The sequence below is a fragment of the Suricata suricatta genome, chromosome 8 (genome assembly GCF_006229205.1).
Source record: "Suricata suricatta isolate VVHF042 chromosome 8, meerkat_22Aug2017_6uvM2_HiC, whole genome shotgun sequence".
Classification (NCBI taxonomy): domain Eukaryota; kingdom Metazoa; phylum Chordata; class Mammalia; order Carnivora; family Herpestidae; genus Suricata; species Suricata suricatta.
In genome coordinates, this window is record NC_043707.1 from 105,293,392 (window position 1) to 105,312,702 (window position 19,311).

The window sequence follows — 19,311 nt, forward strand, 5'->3', positions numbered from 1 at the left end:
CGAGCATCCGCCAGACTCCTCTTCGTCCTCTGCTGCGTCCGCCTCGGCTTCCTCCGGGGGAGGCTCGGGGCCGTGGGGGAGCGCGTCCCGAGGGGCGCGGGGCCCGGAGCGGGTAGGGAGCTCCCCCCCGCCGCTGCTGCCGCCGCCGCCCACCACGTCTATGTCTGCGTCGGCCTCGGACAGCGCGGCCGGGGAGCTCTCGGAGGACATGATCTCGCAGCAGCAGCTGCCCAGGGTCATGGTGCCGCCGCCGCCGCCGCCGTTCTCCCGGCTCCGCTCCGGCCGCGGCTCGGGCTCCGCCGCGCTGCCTCTGGGGCGACTGTGTTTTGCGCGCGGGCGGGGAGGAGGCGGGGGACTGAGGCGGGTAGGGAGGGGTGTCCCCAGCTCCGCAGCGCCCCCTCGTGGCCCAACTAGCCGCTCTCACCTCTCGGAGAGCCCCCCGACTGGCTGCTCCCTCCGCTGCCCCGGGAGCCCCAGCAGGGCGCCTGCACCCGGGGCGCGGGTGGGATAAGCTGAGGCTTCCCCTGACCCCGGCCGGTCTCGACCCCCGGTTCCCCCCACCACCCCGAGATGGGGGCGGGGGGGTAGGGGGATTAGTCCCTCCCGCCTCGCGGCTGCCTAAGGCGGAAGAGCGCGAACCCGGGGCGGAGCTCCCCAAGCCGGGTGGGGCGGGGCGGGAGGGGGCGGGCGGAGTGCCTCCGCGGAGGGGCCCGGCGGGAAAGAAACGGCCGCCGCCGCGGGAGCTGGCTCTGGTGGCCGGAGGCGGGTCCTTCTCTTCCCGCAGTTCCCGCAAACGCTCCGCTCCCTAGAGCCGCTGCCTTCAGTGCGCTCAGACCCTGGATGTGAAGGTTCACGCCGGCGCCAGCCGACGCCGGGAGAAGTAGCGGCGCCCCCACTCATCATCTTCCCAAGGCAGCGCCTGGTGGCCACCGAGACCGAAGCGCAGTTGGAGTGCGAGAGGGAGCCTGAGACGCCCGGACCTAAGCCGGCAGCGCGGGACCCGCCGGAGCCCGAGGGGCTTCCGGCCCAAAGGGAGACGCACTTGAGTGATCGCGAGGAGCAAACTTAGCGCTCTCAGCCTCGGGCCTCGGAGAGGTGAGAGATTCCTACTGCGCCCTTCTCCCTTCCAAGGCCGAGATCCCGCCACACATCCTCTTGCCGCGCCACGGGACTCCAGACGCGGGAGTGTGAGCGGTAAGACCCGGGAGCGCGTCGCCGGCGCGCCGCTCTCTCCCTGAAGCTTCTCTGCGGAACTCTGGCCGCATTCCGGGAGCCCAGACCGAGCCATCGCTCTGAGTCTGCCTGCACTCCGCCCTGTTCCGTCTCTCTGTTTGTCTTGGGCTCAGTGACTCTGTGCTTCTCGCCTTCAGTGACTCTCTGCCTCCGTTTCCAGTGGAAACCCTGCGTTTGTTTGGGGGCCTCTAGGGGTCCGAGAATCCTTGGTCAATTTTCCCCACCCCCAGTCGTACTGCAGGACTGCACTGCCCCCTTTCTGGCCGGACCCGGATCCGTGGGCTCTATGGACCAGCAGCACGCCCGCCACAGAGACCTTCCTCAGTGAACCCTGACCTCAGCCCTGGGCCAGCGTTGCCTCATCTCTCAGGATCCTGTGCACACAAGGTTGGTCCTGTGCCCTTCTTCTCACCAGCCGGGTTTCTGCCCATTCCATAAAGCCTCTCCCGTGGCCAGGAACCCAGCAACCAGTAGCTCCAGCTCAGACTGGGTCCGTCTCAACCGGGGAGGGGGGGGGGTGCGACAGAGGTGATGGCACTGGTCGTCGGCAAGAACTGAGCTCACAGACCGGCTGCTGCCCCGCCAGCGCCGCGCAGTGGTCAAAGCTCCGGCTTGCGAGGCCTGAGACCCAGCACCCTTAGCCGTCACAAGGCTGCATGACAATCAGCAAGCTACTTCCCCTACCCAGCCTCAGTTTCCTCCTTTGCCTAGTACTTAAGAGCAGGGACCCTGAAATTAGGCTGCTGTGATTCTGCCTCGCTTTATTATTTATCAGCTCTGTCACCTTGGATAAATTTCTTGAACTCTTTGTGTTCTGTTTCTACCTCTCTAAAAATGAGTTTTAAAAGCACCTACCTCATGCTAATACCTGAAAGTAGCTGTATCACTCTAGGCTACTTATGAATAGGGTATTGAGAGCGCTTTGCAGACTCTTAGGGAGAGAGAAAGCTGGTGTGGGTGCTGTAGTATCCCACTCTGATCCCAAGCTCCCTCAACTGGGTTACCCCTGCTGGGCTAACTGGATTATCTAATCCTCTTGGGTCATTGGGCTGAATTATGCCCCCTGTAGATAATTGCTGGGAGCAGGGTGGGGGCTGCAGCCCCTGCAGGCTGTATCTTAGCATGGTTGATATGAGATTGTATACAGTCTCTCTTTTATCTGAAGGTCTCCAGTCTATGGAATAATCTGGTGTAAATCTAACTCTCCCATTCCACGGGTGGGGCAACAGAGGCCCAGAAGGGGGAAGGGACTCAACTAGTCTCCTTACAAGATAGAGCAGGGCCAGGGCCGGGTGCTTGTCACTTAATCTCCATGATAGAGGTCTCCATCCTCCCATATCATCTGGCTAAGAGCTGAGGAGAGTGGAAGCAGGTCGGGCTGCTCCTATCCTGGGAAAGTCCTCTGTTCCCCCCACACCCTACACACCTCAGACCAAGGGGACCCACCTAGCGTGCTGGGTGTGCATACACAGACTGTCCCTGGTAAGAAGGGAAGAGGGTCAGTCCTCAAACCATGGACAAGAAATGGGGCAGGGACCAGAGGCCCTGGGGGATTGGAATTTTCTATGAAATAAGGCCCTCCAGGGGAAAAAAAGGAAAAAAAAAAGATGGAGGGGCTTTGGAAAGAAATTTTTTGCATCAGCCCAAATAAGCTCACATACCTAGGGTTGCTAGATTTAGCAGATTTATTTTATCTGGCAACCCTACACATACCCCAAGCTTGCTTATTACTTCACGGAGACTCACACTCACAGATACCCCACACTGCATACCACATATCCGCTCCAGCCCAGCTCTCTCTGCTAGTATCTAAGAAAATAGAAAAACAACATTGGCAACATCTTACTACATCTCACCTTCAGAATGTCCTCATTCCTAAAGTGGCAGACATGAACCAGTAACCCCCTTCTTTGCCAGCACTCTCAGGTTCCCCAGGCTCAGCCCTCCTGCCCAACTTCAGAGTAACACCCGGCTTGAGGCATGTGCAGCCCCGATATCCTGCGTTGTGATGGTCCGGGCAAAACTCTCCTGAGCAGCTGCGGCTGCCATTCCAGCCTGAGTGGCTCTGCCACGTGCTGTCTGCTGCTGAGCCCCAGGTTGGGGGAAAGAGATACTGGATGCCTAGCTCCTATACTGCAGTGTGGGGTGGAACATGATCTTAAGGAAGCATCCGGACCCTTCAAATCCACATACACTTTTACAGAAGTGGAAACAGGCTCAGGAGATCATGTGACTTGGCCAGGCTTTTAAAGCCCCTCTCCCTACTCCCAGGCTTGGCTTGGACCCAAGTGTCAAGACTCTCAGGCCAGAGCTCCTTTACTTATCCAAATAAGTCTGCTTAGCCCCTGACCAAGCTCTTCCCTGGGAGGGGTGTTTCTGGGAGTCTCTCATCCCTCCCAAGGTTTTAATGTAAATCTGGAAGGGCCAATTTGTCTTGAACAATGCCAAGAGTAGGTGAGCTGGGAGTTGGGAGAAGAGGGAGGGGACATATGGGATGCATTCATTTTCTGCACTTGTGTCCTGGCACCGGCTTTCCCACCGTGGACTCGGCCTATTCTATGTCTTCCGGTGGCATTCGAGATCTTGGGTGAGTCTGTCACTTCCTCCGGAGAAAACCTGTGCCTCAGCCCCCATGCTTGAAGCCTTCAAGAAGCAGGAGCAACAGGCTCTTAGGTCTTGGTTACAGTGTCACTAGTGGGGTCCTGCGGCCTCCTTTCCTCTGCCTTACTGTTTGGCCATGTCTCTCGAGCAGCCAAGAAACAACTGCAAGGAGGAGTTTGGGGGCGCCCGTTGCCGGGGGGGGGGTGGGGGGGGGCGTGCTATGGGCAGGGAGACAGGAGGTTGCATTCCAGAGCGTTCAGACAACCGGGGAGTTGTTGCGTATTTATTGTGATGTGTTGCTAGCTCTCAGTAGTGTCCCTCCGTTTATGGCTCCTCCCTTGCCTTCTCGAGGTCGCTGTAGCAGCGCTGTTCTCTACTAGGGGAAAACGAGAGCTATCAGATGGTTATGAGAAATTGAGCAGTCATCCCGAAAGTGGTGAAGAGCAGCGCGGAGCTAGCAAGAGGCGGGGACGCTGCAAGGCCCGACCTCACGCGGCCTTGCCTTCTTGTGAGTTCTGCGAGCCGAGCATGGCCTGACCTAGACCGGGAGACACTCCGCCCGCACACTTCTCTAATAGTATTCATAAACCTTGCCAGCCTGGGGAAAGCGGTGGAACCTGCGCAGCCGCCCCCACTTCCCGCTCCTCCATCCTGCTGCAGCGCTGGGGCGAGACAGTTGTGTGGCTCGAGACAGTTGTGTGGCCGAAGCCGAGAGGTCTCCCGATCCCTTCCTCCGCCCGGATCTCCGCCTGCTCCTGAGCGATTGGCTTCCCGGGCCCGGGCGGGAGGCGGGAGGCTCCGGTGACCTGCAGAGACGAACCACAGGCGGCGGCGCTCCCGGCACCCAGGAGTCGGACTCCGGATCAGAGTTCAGAGAGAGGCCCGACCCACGGCTGGAACAGAAATGACGGAGCTCCCAGCGTGTGCGCCTTCGCCCCCGCCGACAACTTGCCCGCCCGCTGTTGCCCACACTTCCTCGTACCCTCACTCCTCGGAGGAAATGTCCGTCTCTCCTTTCACCCTGCCTGGCCACGGTCGCCTCCCAGCGCCCCTATCCTGGGACTTCGTAGTGGGAGGCTCCCTTGAGCCCCCTTAGGCCTCAGCACTGCGCCGCGGCTGAGACCCGGGCGAGCCGCGGAGCCGGTTGACTCCGGTTCGTGGGAAGAGGGTTGCGGCCCCAGACGAGGGTGAAAACAGCGCGGCTCCGCAGCCGCCGGACCTGGAGCTCTGGCTTCGCAGCGACTGCTGTGCCACGGGCTCCCCGTCGCCCGGGAAACAGACGTGCGTCCTGGGTTTCTGGGTCCGAGGCTCTGTTTCTCTGTGCGCCTGTGTGTGCCACCCCCCCCCCCCGCGGCGGTGGCTCTGTGTGTCCGACCGGCGCCTGTTCTGAGTGCTCCCCGCCATCCGCTAGATTTCGGGGACTGTCCTCTGCCGTGGAAGCCTAGCCATCCAAGGCCCGCAGTTCTGCCCCAGAGCCCAGAGTGTGAACCCACTCTAGGCTCACCGCGTGACCCTGCCGGGGAAGGGGGATGTGTGGGTGCAAGCCTGGGTGCGCGTTTGGGTCTACAGCCGGGAGAGAGAGGAGAGCGTGCGGGCACCGCGCTGCGGAGAGCCAGGGAGACTAGCGGCGGCCTCCTGCCCACCCATCGTACGTCCCCCACTGGAGCAGCAAGACCTCGGGCCCGGACGCAATTCGCAGCCCTGACGTGGGGCGAGACAGAAGGGAAGGGAGGAGAGGGCCCAGTCGTCCCAACCCGGGTGACCAACGCACACACTCCATCGCCTTTAGCCTTTCGGAGGCCCAGGCAGAGTACCTGGTGAGACCTTAAGTCCCTGCGTGGTTGGAGACATAATGCGGGTTGCCCGACGGTCCTGGAGCCCTTGCGGAGCGGCGTCAGCCCCACAGAAGCAGAGCGAGGAGACCAGAGGGCGTTCTCGGCCTTGCCCAGTAAATGCAGGTGACCGATTCCTGGGGAACAGCGACCTCTGGAGGAGCGGCGCGTCCACGCAAGGATTCAGGAACTGGAAGACCAGGTCTAGGACCAAAGCGTCCTTTCTCCACCCAACCCCTTTGGCAAAGTCATCCAGAGGCTCATAATCTCGGACTCCTCTTTGCGCATGCTTGTGTCCCTTCCCAAGCGGTACTCATACTTCAAATTCTTGCTCAAATCCCGCTTCCTCCAGAAGGAAGCCTTCTCAAGAGCCCAAAGCATCTTGCTCTCTTTCAGCTCTGAGCTCCTCAGAACTGAAAGTCTGTACCCTTGACTCCAGCGCTCGCACACCGCGCTGCACAGATGAACTGCTTCCTGCCTCGCCCTTCCCCAAAAGACCGTTAATCCATATACTCCACCCACCCTTTGCATTGTATACTGGGTGTGCTATTTTTCTTTCCTTCCAGTAAATACTGAAGTAATTTATCCCAAAGTTGGACTGTAGTTTTCAAAGTTCATTTCCCAGAGGGAGAAATTGAGACCCAGAGGGAAGGCTGACTTGCCCAAGATCACAGAGCAAATTGGTGGCAGAGGTGGAACTAGATCCCTAATCTCCCATTTCCCAAGCTCAGGGCCCTCTCCATTTCACCTGGAGGTGGGGAAGGGCTTATGTTGAGGGGTGAGGCCTGACTGGGGGAGTTTTGACATAGGAGAGGGGAAGCACAGGCTGGAATGGGGTGTGGGGCAGTCACTACTCCAGGGTGGGGTAGGAAGGAAGAAAGTGAGAGGAGTTTCCCTGGAAAGTAAGACCCTTCCTTTCCTCAACCTCAGCCCAGATCAAGCTACTTTGAAGGACTCTAATAAATTTCAGGGGTTTGCTAAGTGTCCTACAACAGGAGGTGGGTGGACTGGAGGCTGAACACCACCTCAATTCAGGCAAATACCACACTCCCCTCGGTCCTGGGAAGGGAGACGGGCTGAGAAAGCCCTGCTGCTAATACGCAATCAGGGGGTGCTGCTGAGACCTCAGAGCCCCAGGAGGAGGCCTTCTGGGGCTTGCAATTAGAAAGTTAAAGGAGAAGCTAGGAGGGTGACTTTCATGCAATTTCCATGAGGCCCCAGTGATAACTGCCCCAAACCTACTCTTCTGCACAGGTTACCAGGTGGCCTGGCCCCTGCCTGCTTGTCCAGCCTTCCCTGCCACCCTTGCACTCCACTCTCAACTGCTCTCCCTTTCTCACCTCTGTACCTTTGCACATGGCTCACTCCTGCCTGGCTCCGAACCCTCCACCCACTTCAAATGTCAGGCTTTATGCGATGCTTCCTCACACTGGCCAGGCTCTGAGAGGCTCCTGCCCACGTGCCCCTAAAGCATTTAACTCCCTCCATTGTTGTGATTGGCCGTCGTCCTCTGTAGGCTGTGAGCTCCTTGAGAATGCTCCTTATGTCGCTTTCATCCTCGTTCTTCCTCCTCCAAAAAGTGGGGATGATAATTGTACCTACCTCATTGAGTTGTGAGCATCAAGTGAGAAAATGCATATAAAGCATTCAGCCCAGTGCGTGAAACTTTGTAAGAGCTCATTAAATATTCCTCATCATTCTCAATCACTCTGCCTCCTGCCAGGGACAAAACCCAACACACAGTAGGTATTCAGTGAAGTTAGACCTGTGGATACAGGACTGAACGTGTGAATGGATGAATGGTGTGACATATTTCTCCTTCTTGTCCAGGACTCCTGAAAAAGATAGCTGACGTCACCAGTGGAAACACGTGTTCTCTGAAGACAGACATTGTTTCTCCTCCATCAGTCCCCACTGAAGGGAAAATATGTCCCCCTGTGAGAGAGTTTTTCCATGGTCCCTGACCCCTGCACTCATTGGCTTTTTCTCTTGTGTTCTCTGCCTCAGTTTCCTTCTTTTAAAACAGTTGTGACCATGAGAACCAGCCAAATCCTGCCATAATCTTCCAGGGGCTCCCCATTGCTTATAAGACAAACTTCAATCTCCTTACCATGATGAACTGAACACATTTACAGTTTTTGGGTGTCCCAGCTCTCTGCTGGGTAAGGCTTCCTCTCCCGTAGTCCACATGGTCTTGATGGGACTGTCCAATCTCTGTGTCCCTCACACTTACTTCCAAGAGCAAATAGGCAACCCAGCATGATCCAAGGCCCAGTGGCTGGTCTAGGCAGGAGTAAGTACCCTAAGCCGAGCCCATCTCTCCTTCGACAAGATTTGATAAATGGACTCTGGGACTGCAGGATATGTAGATTCTGGGGCTCTGGGATATATGGACTCTGGGATATCAGGAGCAGTGCTTCTTCTTTCATACCCAAAGGTCACATGGAGAATGCTGTTTGACATTGAAGCCCGTACACAGAGGGAAACAGCCTAAAGAGAGAGACAGCTTAACACCAGTGCTGAGTCCCCTGGCTCTGCCTGAAACTAGAACTCTTAGACTTTCCAGACATTCTAAAGATATTCTCCCTTTTCTTAAGTTAAGTTTAATGAAGTTCTGCTAGTTTGAGCTGAACTCCACAAACAGCAGAGCCACATGAGAGAAGAATTCTGGGTCCCTAAAACCTTTGAGGTGCCATACTACCCTGAACCACCTGCACAGACTTATGTGGAAACGAAACACATTTCAATATAGGTTAAGCCACTGTTGTGGAATTTGGGGGTGGAGGAGGCGAGGGGAGTCTGTTACTCACAACTGAACTTAACCCTAATTAATGCAGGAGGGGATGGGAAGATGCCCAAAGACACAAAGGACCAGTCTAGGGTCATTGGCCTGAAGAATAAAGGCCTCAGGGTTGGCACAGCCCCCATCTTCATATCTCTATGGGGTTGACCTGGAGCCTGAAGGTTGTCAGGAGACCATATCCGTGACTCCAGGGAAGGAAAGCATTCCAACAAGCTTGTCCCTCAGAGGTGTGGTAGGCTACGTTGATGGCGGTGAGCTCCCCATCACTGGAAATGTGTGAGCAGAGGCTGGGTAATCACTAGATAGGAACTTTTTATTTATTTTGAGAGATAGAGAAAGAAAGAGAGCGCAAGCACTAGCATGAGCCAGGGAAGAGCAGAGAGAGAGGAGAGAGATGATCCAGAGCAAGCTCTGAGCTGTTAGTGCAGAGCACGACACTGGTCACACAAACCATGAGATCATGACCTGGGCTGACATCAAGAGTCAGATGCTTAACAGACTGAGCCACCCAGGCACCATTCACTGGCTAGGGGTCTTAAAGGGACTGAGACACAGCGGACGGACCCCAAGTCTTAGAGATGGGTTCAAACTGTGTCCCCACCACATAGTTGCCTCCAACAAATAACCTTTCTAAGCCCCACCTTCCTCATTTGTGAAGGATCCAGGTAGCTGGGTTGGAGACCGAAACCAAGTCCCTAGCCCGCCACCTCACAGGGATTTGTGACACCTCGTACTCTAGCTGGAGCTAACTATGGGTCAGAATGCCTCCGTGAGGATCCTTGCTCAACCGTGTCAGTTTTGAGGATGCTGGCTCCAACCTCCTAGCAGAATGCACCTCCCCCTGATATGTGCTTGTGACAGAGGAGCAGTGGAGCCTGAGGCGAGGGGGCTGAGATCTACTCCCATCCCTGCGCCCGCCTTCCTGCAGAATCTCAGACATGTCCCTGCCCCTCCCAGGTCCTCTGTTTCCTTATCTGACACGTAAGAAGTGCATCCCCTGGATCAAGTGCAAGTCTGGATCAAGACCCAGGGCTCTTAACCACCACACCCTATGTACAATTCCAAATGTGAGTGACTGCCCTCCACAGCAATAATGATCACACTGCTTCTGCGTGGTCTTGACCTGCCGAGGCTCTTGCCCTTCCTGGTCTAGGTCAGCCAGAAGGGTGCCATCTGCTACATGAGCTGACATCACAGGTCTGGGCCAACCCAGACATTCCCAGGCTGCTGAGGGCCTTGTTTTACAAAGTGGAGTTTGGCTCCCCCTTGGTCATCTCACAGGGCCTCTCACAGGGGATCTGCTGTTGGCTCCTCCCTCATCTACTTCTCCCACAAAGCTGGGGCCACTCCCAATGAAATGGGAAATTCAAGGCCAGAGAGGAACACTGCCCTATGATGAGAAGAAGGGAATCACAAGAGGAGATGGGGACGGCAGAGAAGGGAGATGGCAGCATTTGGACGGAAGTGGGGAGGCCTGATGGGTGGAGGTCCAAAAAGTGAGCTCCCTACACCTGCCACTGATGCCCAGGGCTTGGGGACTGGAAGGGAAGAAGGAGCCTATTACTCTGGACAGATTGGTGGCCAGGGCACAGAACCCTCCCAAGCTGGGGGTGACAAGGGGCCAGGCTTCTCAGATCCAGACACCAAAACATCTAGTGAGGGCCCTAGTGAGAGATTCTGATGGGAAGGTCACTGGGGAGAGGGCAGTGAGGTTTAAGAAAGTGGAATTCTGACCATGGTCACCAAGAGTCCCTTTGAGAAATAAAAAATGGACAGTTGCCAAAAGAGCCAGTATGGCCACAGGGAGCTCAGTGTCCTGACAAGGACTGCATGGAAATGCACTTCCAGAATTTTTTCCTGCAGATATACCGGCACAGATGGTATATGTACAAGGCATCCTTGCAGCCAGTTTGGGAATGCCGAAGGCTTGGAAACAATGTCCATCGATGGGGGACAAATAGTGGCACATCCATATGAGGAAATAGTATGCTGTATAAAATGGAATAAAGAAGTTCTTTATCTGTTGATCTGGAAAGTGCCCAAGATATATTACTGAGTGAAAAAATTTCAAGACACTTAACAGTGTAAACATTATGCTTCCAACTTTGATTTTTTAAGGAGAAAATAATGTATATTTGTTTTGGTTTGTATATATAACAAAAGTATCTAGGAGGATGAATAAAAAACTAGTAACTGATTATCTTTGGGGCAAATAAATGGCAAACAAAAATGGAAGAGAGACTTTTCGCTGAGTACTTTTTAAATAATTTTAATGTTTTTTTTATTTTATTTTTGAGAGACAGAGAGAGACAGTGCAAGCAGGGGAGGGTCAGAGAGAGAGGGAGATATAGAATGTGAAGCAGGCTCCAGGCTCTGAGCTAGCTAGCTAGCACAGAGCCTGACACAGGGCTCAAACCCATGAACCGTGAGATTGTGACCTGAGCCAAAGCCGGACGCTTAACCAACTGAGCCACTGAGGCACCCCTTTTTTATAATCTTAAAGCCAAGTAAATTTATAGCCCATTTGACAATTGAATAAATACTTTAAAGCAAACAGTGGAATCATCCTAATGAATAAGGTTTAGTATGTAGAACATGTAAGTGATAAAAAAAAAAAATGTAACTATGTGCTAAACACTTTCTGTGGGCCGCAACCTGAAAATGTGGTTGATGGCTAATGTTGAAGGCAGGGACATAGAAGCCTCATCTAGTGGATGCCTGCGGGTGCTGGCCTGTCACCCATCAGGCAGGGAAGTAGGTGAGTCTGCTCGCTAGGACCCCAAACTTTCTACCTTACCCTTTTGCTCTCTTCTTCCCATCCCTCTGTCTCTGCCTCCTGTCTTGGTCCCACCTAAATTGCTTTGGAAGTAGTCAGACTTTTTCAGTCTACCAGGCCAGACAGGGATTAGGATGGAGGAAAGGGGGTTTTATAGAAACTGGAATAGCAGACCTTCTCCTTTCTTTCAAGACCCCAAACCAGAGCTCACCTCCTCCTGGAAGACTTCCTTGTGAAGCCCGCCAAGCCACAGCCCCCACACAATTCAGGGAGCCAGTCTGAGGCTCAAGAGTGGAGCCCTCTTGTCTCTATTTCTCCTCCACCAACCAAACCTCAAGCCCAGCCTCCAGACAAGGGGTATCTCGGGACAAAGCCCAGCATGCCCAGCCTGGCGAGGCATACCCTGGCGAGGGAGACAGGGTAGAACATCCTCACCAACCATCACAATGGCCTTAGCAGTTACAAAGGCCATCTCACCCTGGCAGAGAGGGCAGGGCACATTCTCCCTTTCTCAGAGGAGACTGAGGCTGAGCTCAAGGCAGAGGCTCCAACTGGTGAGTGCCCAAGGTGGCCTACAAGCCCCCGCATCTTGTCAGCATGCTGCACACTGTATCATCTCCCACCTCTATTGGACACCTCTGAGCAGCAGCAGTGTCCGGTTCATGTGAGTCCTCAGCTAGGAAGGAGCACACCATCATGGGGCTTGGAGAGCACTGAGAATCGCTGTGAAAGACAGAAAAGAAAGGGGTTGCCTAAGTGCTTGACCAGACCTCAGACTTCCAGACCTCAGCATGCTTTCCTCTATTTTTCCCTCTCACAGAGCACATCAATTCTTGGCAGCTGGTCCTGACTACCACACCCCCATTCCAAGCCCCCTTGCAATGGGGCAGCTGCCAAGAGCTGCCAAGAAGAATGGAGGACGGGAGACCTGGGAGCACTTCCCAGGAGAGGTGGTAACTGCAGCAAATTTTCCTCTTCCACACTAAAGCAACTGGGTTCCCCACAGGAGCAAGTGGCTTTCAGCTACCAGAAGCCACTCCCCGCCCAAAATAGCATCCAAATGGATCCTGGCTTCCTTCCCCTGGATTTCCTGCTCAAATCAGGTACATAAAAGGTGGTCAATAGGTGGCGCTCTTGTCTCCACCAAATTGATAAGGGGAGTGGGAGGGAAGACTGGAGTGCAGGGAAAGGAGTCCCAGAAGGGAGCTCAGAAGGGAAGGAAGTAGAAAACTGAAAGAAAAAGGAGACTAAGACTTGTCATTTGGCTTGGAAGGTGCCTTTCAAGATCAGGACTGAAGAGGGGCAGGTCCGAAAACAGGGTGAATGGAGGAATTTGGGGGGGCTTTTGAGCCAAGTTTCCACTTCCACTTGACTCTTCCTCGGAGGCAGAGAATGACTTTGGAGTCAGATGTACCTAGAGTCAAGTTCTTAAAGTTAGTGACTTTGCGGCTTGACCCGGGTGAGTCACTTAACCTTTATGAGCCCCAATTTCATATCCTGTACGTTGGCGCTGATAATTCTAATAATGCCACCCTGTGTTCCAGGAATAAACTGTGCTTGATCATGCATTTTTTTGTAATACACTACTAGATTCAACTTGCTGATATTTCATCGAGGGACTTTGCATCTGCTTTCAGATGCGAGAATGGCTACACTTTGCATTCTCACCCCTTCTTTATCAGGCTTTGACAATGTAATTAAAATGAATTGGAATGACTTCCATTTCTTCGGTGTTCTACAACAATTTGTATAAACTAGAAAAATAGGTTCCTTGAAGAGTTTGACAGATTTCATGGGTAAAATGAGCTAGTCTAGGTGCTCTCTGTGAGAGCAATGGAGGGACAGTTTCTGACAATGTTTTCCACTTCTTCTGTACTAATTGGTTTGTTGAGATTAGTCACTCCTTAAATCAGTCAAGCCAGACCAGGCTGTGTACCAGTCAAATGACCACCCCAAGCTTTCAGGGTCGGCATGAGGCTAAGATTAAATGGGAACATTTGGAACCTCTGTGGAAAAGAAAGATTTCAGCCAAATGGTCGGTTATTTCTATACCTTTGTATGCCTGCTTCTCCCCATTGCTGCTGCTACCTCCGCCAAGCTACCATCCTTCTCTGCCTGGATACTGCAGTAGCCTTTTCATTGGTCTCCCCCCCACACTCCACCCCAGATCCTCTCTAATAGATATTTAGGGCTATGAAATTTCCTTTGAGCACAGGGTTGACTACATCCTATGGATTAATAGGTACTGTTCTCGCCTGTATTAATTTACATGTAGTAATTTTCCTCTAACCTGAGTTATTTAGATAAGCATTTTTTAACATTTATTTATTTATAAGAGAGTGATAGAGCATGAGTGGGGGAGGGAAAAAGAGAGAGGGAAACACAGAATCCAAAGCAAGCTCCAGGCTCTGAGCTGTCAGCACAGAGCCCAATACGGGGCTTGACCTCATAAAATACAAGATTATGACCTGAGCTGAATCTGGACACTCAACTGACTGAGCCACCCAGACTCCCCTAGATAAGCATTTTTTAATTTTCAAGGGCTTAATTCAAAATGTGGCCCAAGAACATATTCTTATACATGTAGGAATTTATGACCATTTTTGAATGTTGTGTTTTCATTTCACATTCACATAAACACTTTTATATAAGCATATAATTAACCACTTACATGACCTCCTGATATAAATAGAGACCTGATAGCTGGAGTGTTTACATTTGTTGTCAAGTAGTACTACTTTATTTTTTTAATGTTTATTTATTTTGAGAGAGAGAGAGAGAGATAGTGTGTGTGTGTGTGTGTGTGTGTGTGTGTGTGTGTGTGTGTGTATGAGTGGGGGAGGGGCAGAAAGAGAGGGAAAGAGAATCCCAAGCAGGCTCTGCACTGTCAACGTGGAGCCTGATGTGGGATTTGATCTCACAAATTGTGAGATCATGACCTGAGCTGAAATCAAAAGTCGGATACTTAACCAACTGAGCCACACAGGCACCCAAGTAGTACTACTTTAATCTTGAGATGAGGCAAAAAAATAATATAGACCTTATAAGGAAATGCTGTGTTTGGGCCAGTTGGTGGCATAGCCTGCCATATGAAGGAATGCTTGTACTTCATTCAAAAGAAAACAATGGTAGCTCAAGGCACACCAAACTCAAAAGACCGTGATGGAGCAGTCAAGGCCACAATTATGGTGGAAGTGATTTTTTTAGTTTCAGTAAAACAATATCTTCTTTTATATTTGCTTAATGTTATGAAAATGAATTTTTATTTTATAGCTCTGAATTCAATTTGTGAATTAATTTTTTGTTTTATAGTTGCATACAAGTCTAAGGATTCTATATCTGCACATACTAAATAACATTATAATAAAAAGTTAAGGTCAGGGTGCCTGAATGGCCCAGTTAGTTGAACATTCGGCTCTTGATTTCAGCTCAGGTCTTGATCTCATAATTCGTGGGACTGAGCCCCAAGATGGGCTCCTGGGCTCTGCACTGAGAGCAGGGAAGGGTGCTTGGGATTCTCTCTCTCCCTCTCTCTCTGACTCTCCCTTCTTCACTCATTCTCATTCTCTCTCTCTCTCTCTCTCTCTCTCTCTCTCTCTCTCTCTCTCTCTCTCTCCCCCATCCCTCCCTCCCTCCCTCTCAAAATAAATAAACTTTTTTAAAAAGTTAAGGGCAATACTAGGGATCCACAGAAATTTTTTGTTTAAAAGACCACTTTAGCCTCCTGTATCTTGCAAAATCCTCCCCAACCTCATACTTCCAGGATCTCCCAAAAGGTACTTCACATGAGCTTAAAAACCAACCCAGTCACTAACAGTAGAGGGTTTCCCATGTTGTGCATTTTTCCCCTCTGCCTTCCCAAATGAAGCCCACGGCCCTAATATCACATGAAGGAGTCTCTCTGTTGATCTGCTTACCTATGTCCCTTCCAAGAATGTCATTTTCCTATGTACCCAGTTTTCCCCCATTTCAGGGTGATGTTGGCCACTTTCTTGAACTGGGTCCAAAGACCTTCTAACCAGCTCAGCACTGTCTGGGGCCCAAAGCCATCCATCCAGTGTTCCAGGTCCCCCTCGGTTAGGAAGCAGCCCTCTCAGCTCACCTATATATTCCTATAGAAGCTCAGAACTGTCCTCTGCCTTATTTTCCTGCCAAAATGGATGCCCCTCATTTCCATAGCATTGGGCCACCTTCCCAGCTTCCCCATTCATAGTGCATGCTGAACCCATAAAACAACCTCCCTTTCCCGTCTTCCTCAACCCCTCCCCCAAATAAAAAGTCTACACAGATAGAGCTTGGACCCAACCATCTCATTGTCAACGTGCACACTTAGCTTCCCGTACTCAAATAATTATCTTAATTTCAGATGTGCAAAACTTCCCCGACAATTTACCTCAACTGAAACAAAGAAATAAGCCAAGAAAAAAGAAGAGGTGGAATCCAGAAAACAGAGAATCCAGCACCGGATAGAAATGGAGGGAATTCCAAGGAATCCCAGGGATAACACTGACAGGAAATTTCAGGTCCACATCTGTGCAGCAGGCATGGAGAGCGATCAGCCCAGACTGGATCTGGAAGACAGAGAACTCGAGGAGAAATGCTCCCAGGAAAAGAAAAATACAACCAGCAAAAGCAATGACAGATTCCTGATAAGTCTGACCTCGTAAAAAAGCATACCCCAATACTTCTGGAAGATACAGGAAGATTTAGCCATAGGGACAAAGAAAGCAAGACAAATGAAAAAATAGGGCATCAACTCCAGGAAAAAAGTTGCACACACACAAAAAAGAATTGTAGTCTTGGTGCACTAGCAGCTTATCCGAGAACAATATTTATATAGTAATAAAATATAAATGCTAAAAGCCGATAGTTTGGACAGGGATGGAAAGAAATAACAATTTTAGAGGTAAGCGATTATTATAATAGGAAGTTAATCATTACTGTTTCAAGAGAACAGAAATGTGGAAGTATATTCCAAAAGAGACAAATAGGAATTCAGAGTAGATGCTTCCAGGGAACAAAACAGCGATCCTGAGAGTAGGCAAGGCACTCTCACAGGCCTTTGCTGTTTGACTTGTTAGATTACATGCCTGTTTCAATTTAATAAATTAAGTGTCAAAAATGTGTCTTCAGATTAAAGATGACTTCTAGTCTTGTACAAGAATGAATGGGGGAGTATTTACATAAGGTTCCTAAAGGCTCTATTCAGATTATTTTCTCCAAAAATAATCTTACTTCTAGATACATGATTAGCACTTTTAAAGGCACGAGTTGAATTAGGGCTTTTGTTTTTGTTTGTTCAACATCTGCCAAAGTGTTAAAATTCTTAGGGCATCCTATGACATGTAGCGTATTCTGTAGAGCATAAGCAGTCTCAAATCTGATTCTGTATTGGCCCCAGAGTCCAGCACAGGCCCCGGCGCATAGCAAGACTTCAACACTGTTGAATAAAGGAAAATTAAAGAGGCATTAAGAAAAATCTCTCTGATTTTCCAGTTTAGCAGTAACCCTTCTAGTATTTCTGTACAGACATTTCCCTCCTTGTCCTCAGAGTTCCAAGCTCCCAGAGTTCCAAGAGAGAGAACTGCAGGGCAGTGGCAAGGACAGAAATCAGAGCTCATGAGGTACTTCCTGGTTTCCATGGACTGAAAAGGGTTCTCGCCTTCCCTGGAAAGTTCTTGGATTTGGAAGGATTTTATTAAGAGGTGCTCTGAGGTGCTGTAATACAATTTGAAACAAAAGAAAGTTTATATTTTGACGTTTGTGGAGCTCTACTCCTTAGAGAACAGAGTGGGTGGATCTTTGCTGCCTGCTGGGCTCCAGGGAAGGGCAATTTTCACATGTGACAAATGGGGAAATAGCCCCCACCTCCACCTCTTTTGTCTCCTTTGCAGGTCACTGCAAGGACTGCAAGTAGGAATGGATAAGAAGGTGCCAAAGTACTGTCAGGCACAACTTTAGACATCAGGGAGTCCGTCAGTCAGTCAACAATCATTGAGTGAAAGGCCTCCTATGCTTCAGACAACTCAGGTCTGACTCTTGCTCAGAGGGGTTAATAGCTGAAGGAGGGTGTCTATTGGGGCATTTCATACCAGATAGTCCTTACCCAGTGTCCTATCACCAAAGAGAGCCTTCCCTGCCTTCTCAGATTTCTCCCCATCTCCCCTATAAGCTGCCCTCTACCCTCACTCTCCAGCACCCCTCCAGAGCTTTAAATCCTGGTCAATAAGAGAGGTACATCAGGCACGTCCAACATCCATCATGCAAATCACATTCACCCTGGACTCGACACATGATCTTCCCCGACCTCCAATCCAGGTCCCACTAGACTGGCAGTCCTGGGGCAGGGGAGCTTGGAAGAGCCTGATGCTTAGCATTTGAGTCAGCACCAGGGAGCAGGACAGGGTCAAAGGCCAACTCCCTCAAACTGCAGCTTCAGAGTCTCTCCTCTGAGCTGCCCTGTCCGTGGTGCTGGGGAAAGTCGGGAACCAGCTCAGGCTGTGGCTGCCCCAGCTCAAATCTAGCAGGGTAGGGAGAACCGAAGGCATAGATGGTGATGCAGAGTCTGGCTCGAGAAGTTTGGTGGGGGGACATCCGGTTCATGGTCCCCCCTCCTTAGAGTAGGGGGCCCCCATGGGTTGCCTGGGTGGCTCAGTTGGTTAAGTGGCCAGCTTCAGCTCCGTTCATGATCTCATGGTTCGTAGGTTCAAGCCCCACATGGGGCTCTGTGCTGATAGCTCCGAGCCTGGAGCCTGCTTTGGATTCTGTGTCTCCTTCTCTCTCTCTCTGACCCTCCCCCGTTCATGCTCTGTGTGTGTCTCTCTCTCTCAAAAATAAATAAACATTAAAAAAAATTTTAATAAATGGAGCCCCGAGGCTTGATTCAGTGCCTTTCCTTCAGAATACTGTGCATACTAATCACCTGACAGTTTGTTAAAATGCAGAATCTGATAATTCAGTGGGTCTGAGGTGGAGCCTGAGATTCTGCACTTCTAACAAGCTCCCAAGTGATGCTGAAGGTCTGTGGACCATAGTTTGAGAGCAAGGCTTTAGAGAACTTATCTCATTTCTCTGGACTGATTGGTAATGTCTCTCCCCCACAGGTCCATAAGCTCCATAAGGCAGAGAGCTTGTCCATCTGCTTAGTAATGTATTTCCAGTGCCTAAACAGTGCTTCGCACATGCTAGAAGTATTTGACAGCAAAGTGACCAATGCTCCCTCATCCACGGGAGCTGGGAATAATCTCACACCACAGACAAAACCACTACCCGAATACAATCCTGCACACACCCCATCTCATCTGGACCAGTCTCTGGGATGCAGCAAGTGGTGACATTTTACTAGCCCCACTATGTGCACATATGGCTTCATCACATCCTATTTCGTGAACTTCTGCCTGATAACAGACAGGTGCTCACCCCGGGGCAACCCAAGACCCTGAACGAAGCTCACCCCCTGTCTCCCCAGACCACACTCCCAAGTCACCAGCCAGCACACCGAGCCCAGAAGAAGAGTTCTTCTTTCTTTTTAATCAAACCAACTTTAATTTAAAAAAATAATAACCCAGTGAGTCCTACGTTTTCCAGATGGTGGGGCAGCCCACTAACCCCTTCTTAGTCAGGAGCCCCTGGCAAGGCTTGTTCAGAAATCTCCAAGAACTGTCCTCCGGGACTGAAATAGACAGGTGTGGTGGAAGGGGCGCTCTCTCCCAGTTTAAAAAAAATGCAGACAGGTAAGTAGGGGTGGGGGCACACTTGTGGGGAAATGGAGGCAAGACCGCAACGGAGTCTTGAACCCAAGAGTCTGACCTCTCTTGTGTTGTGAAAACTCGAGGGAAGGTGGAAGAAGTTAGGAGCCAGTCGAAGAGGCGGCTTGACAGCGGAGGTCAGGCTTCCGAAGGCCCGGGGCTCCCTCGCTGGTGGCGCTCCAGCTCTGAGATCTGGGACCCGATCCAGCGCCGGGGGCAGCGGCCGGAGCGGGGCTCACAGGTGGGAGGGAGGGGCGGCGGGAGCGTCCCCGGGATGGGCGGCGGCAGGTGTCACAGGCGCGCTCCGGGCCGAGCGGG

The 19,311-nt window shown here is 51.6% G+C and overlaps 2 long non-coding RNA genes across 2 annotated transcripts; one reads left to right on the forward strand and one right to left on the reverse strand.

The window, feature by feature from the left end:
* Positions 1-716: 716 nt before the first annotated feature.
* On the forward strand, positions 717-16,371 carry LOC115299307. The gene is made up of 3 exons (XR_003912109.1): positions 717-1,620; positions 12,066-12,348; positions 15,612-16,371. It is a non-coding gene; the product is annotated as an uncharacterized LOC115299307 (long non-coding RNA).
* Positions 4,104-5,089, reverse strand: LOC115299306. The gene is made up of 2 exons (XR_003912108.1): positions 4,817-5,089; positions 4,104-4,727 (listed from the first exon to the last, which is right to left on the reverse strand). It is a non-coding gene; the product is annotated as an uncharacterized LOC115299306 (long non-coding RNA).
* Positions 16,372-19,311: the final 2,940 nt, after the last annotated feature.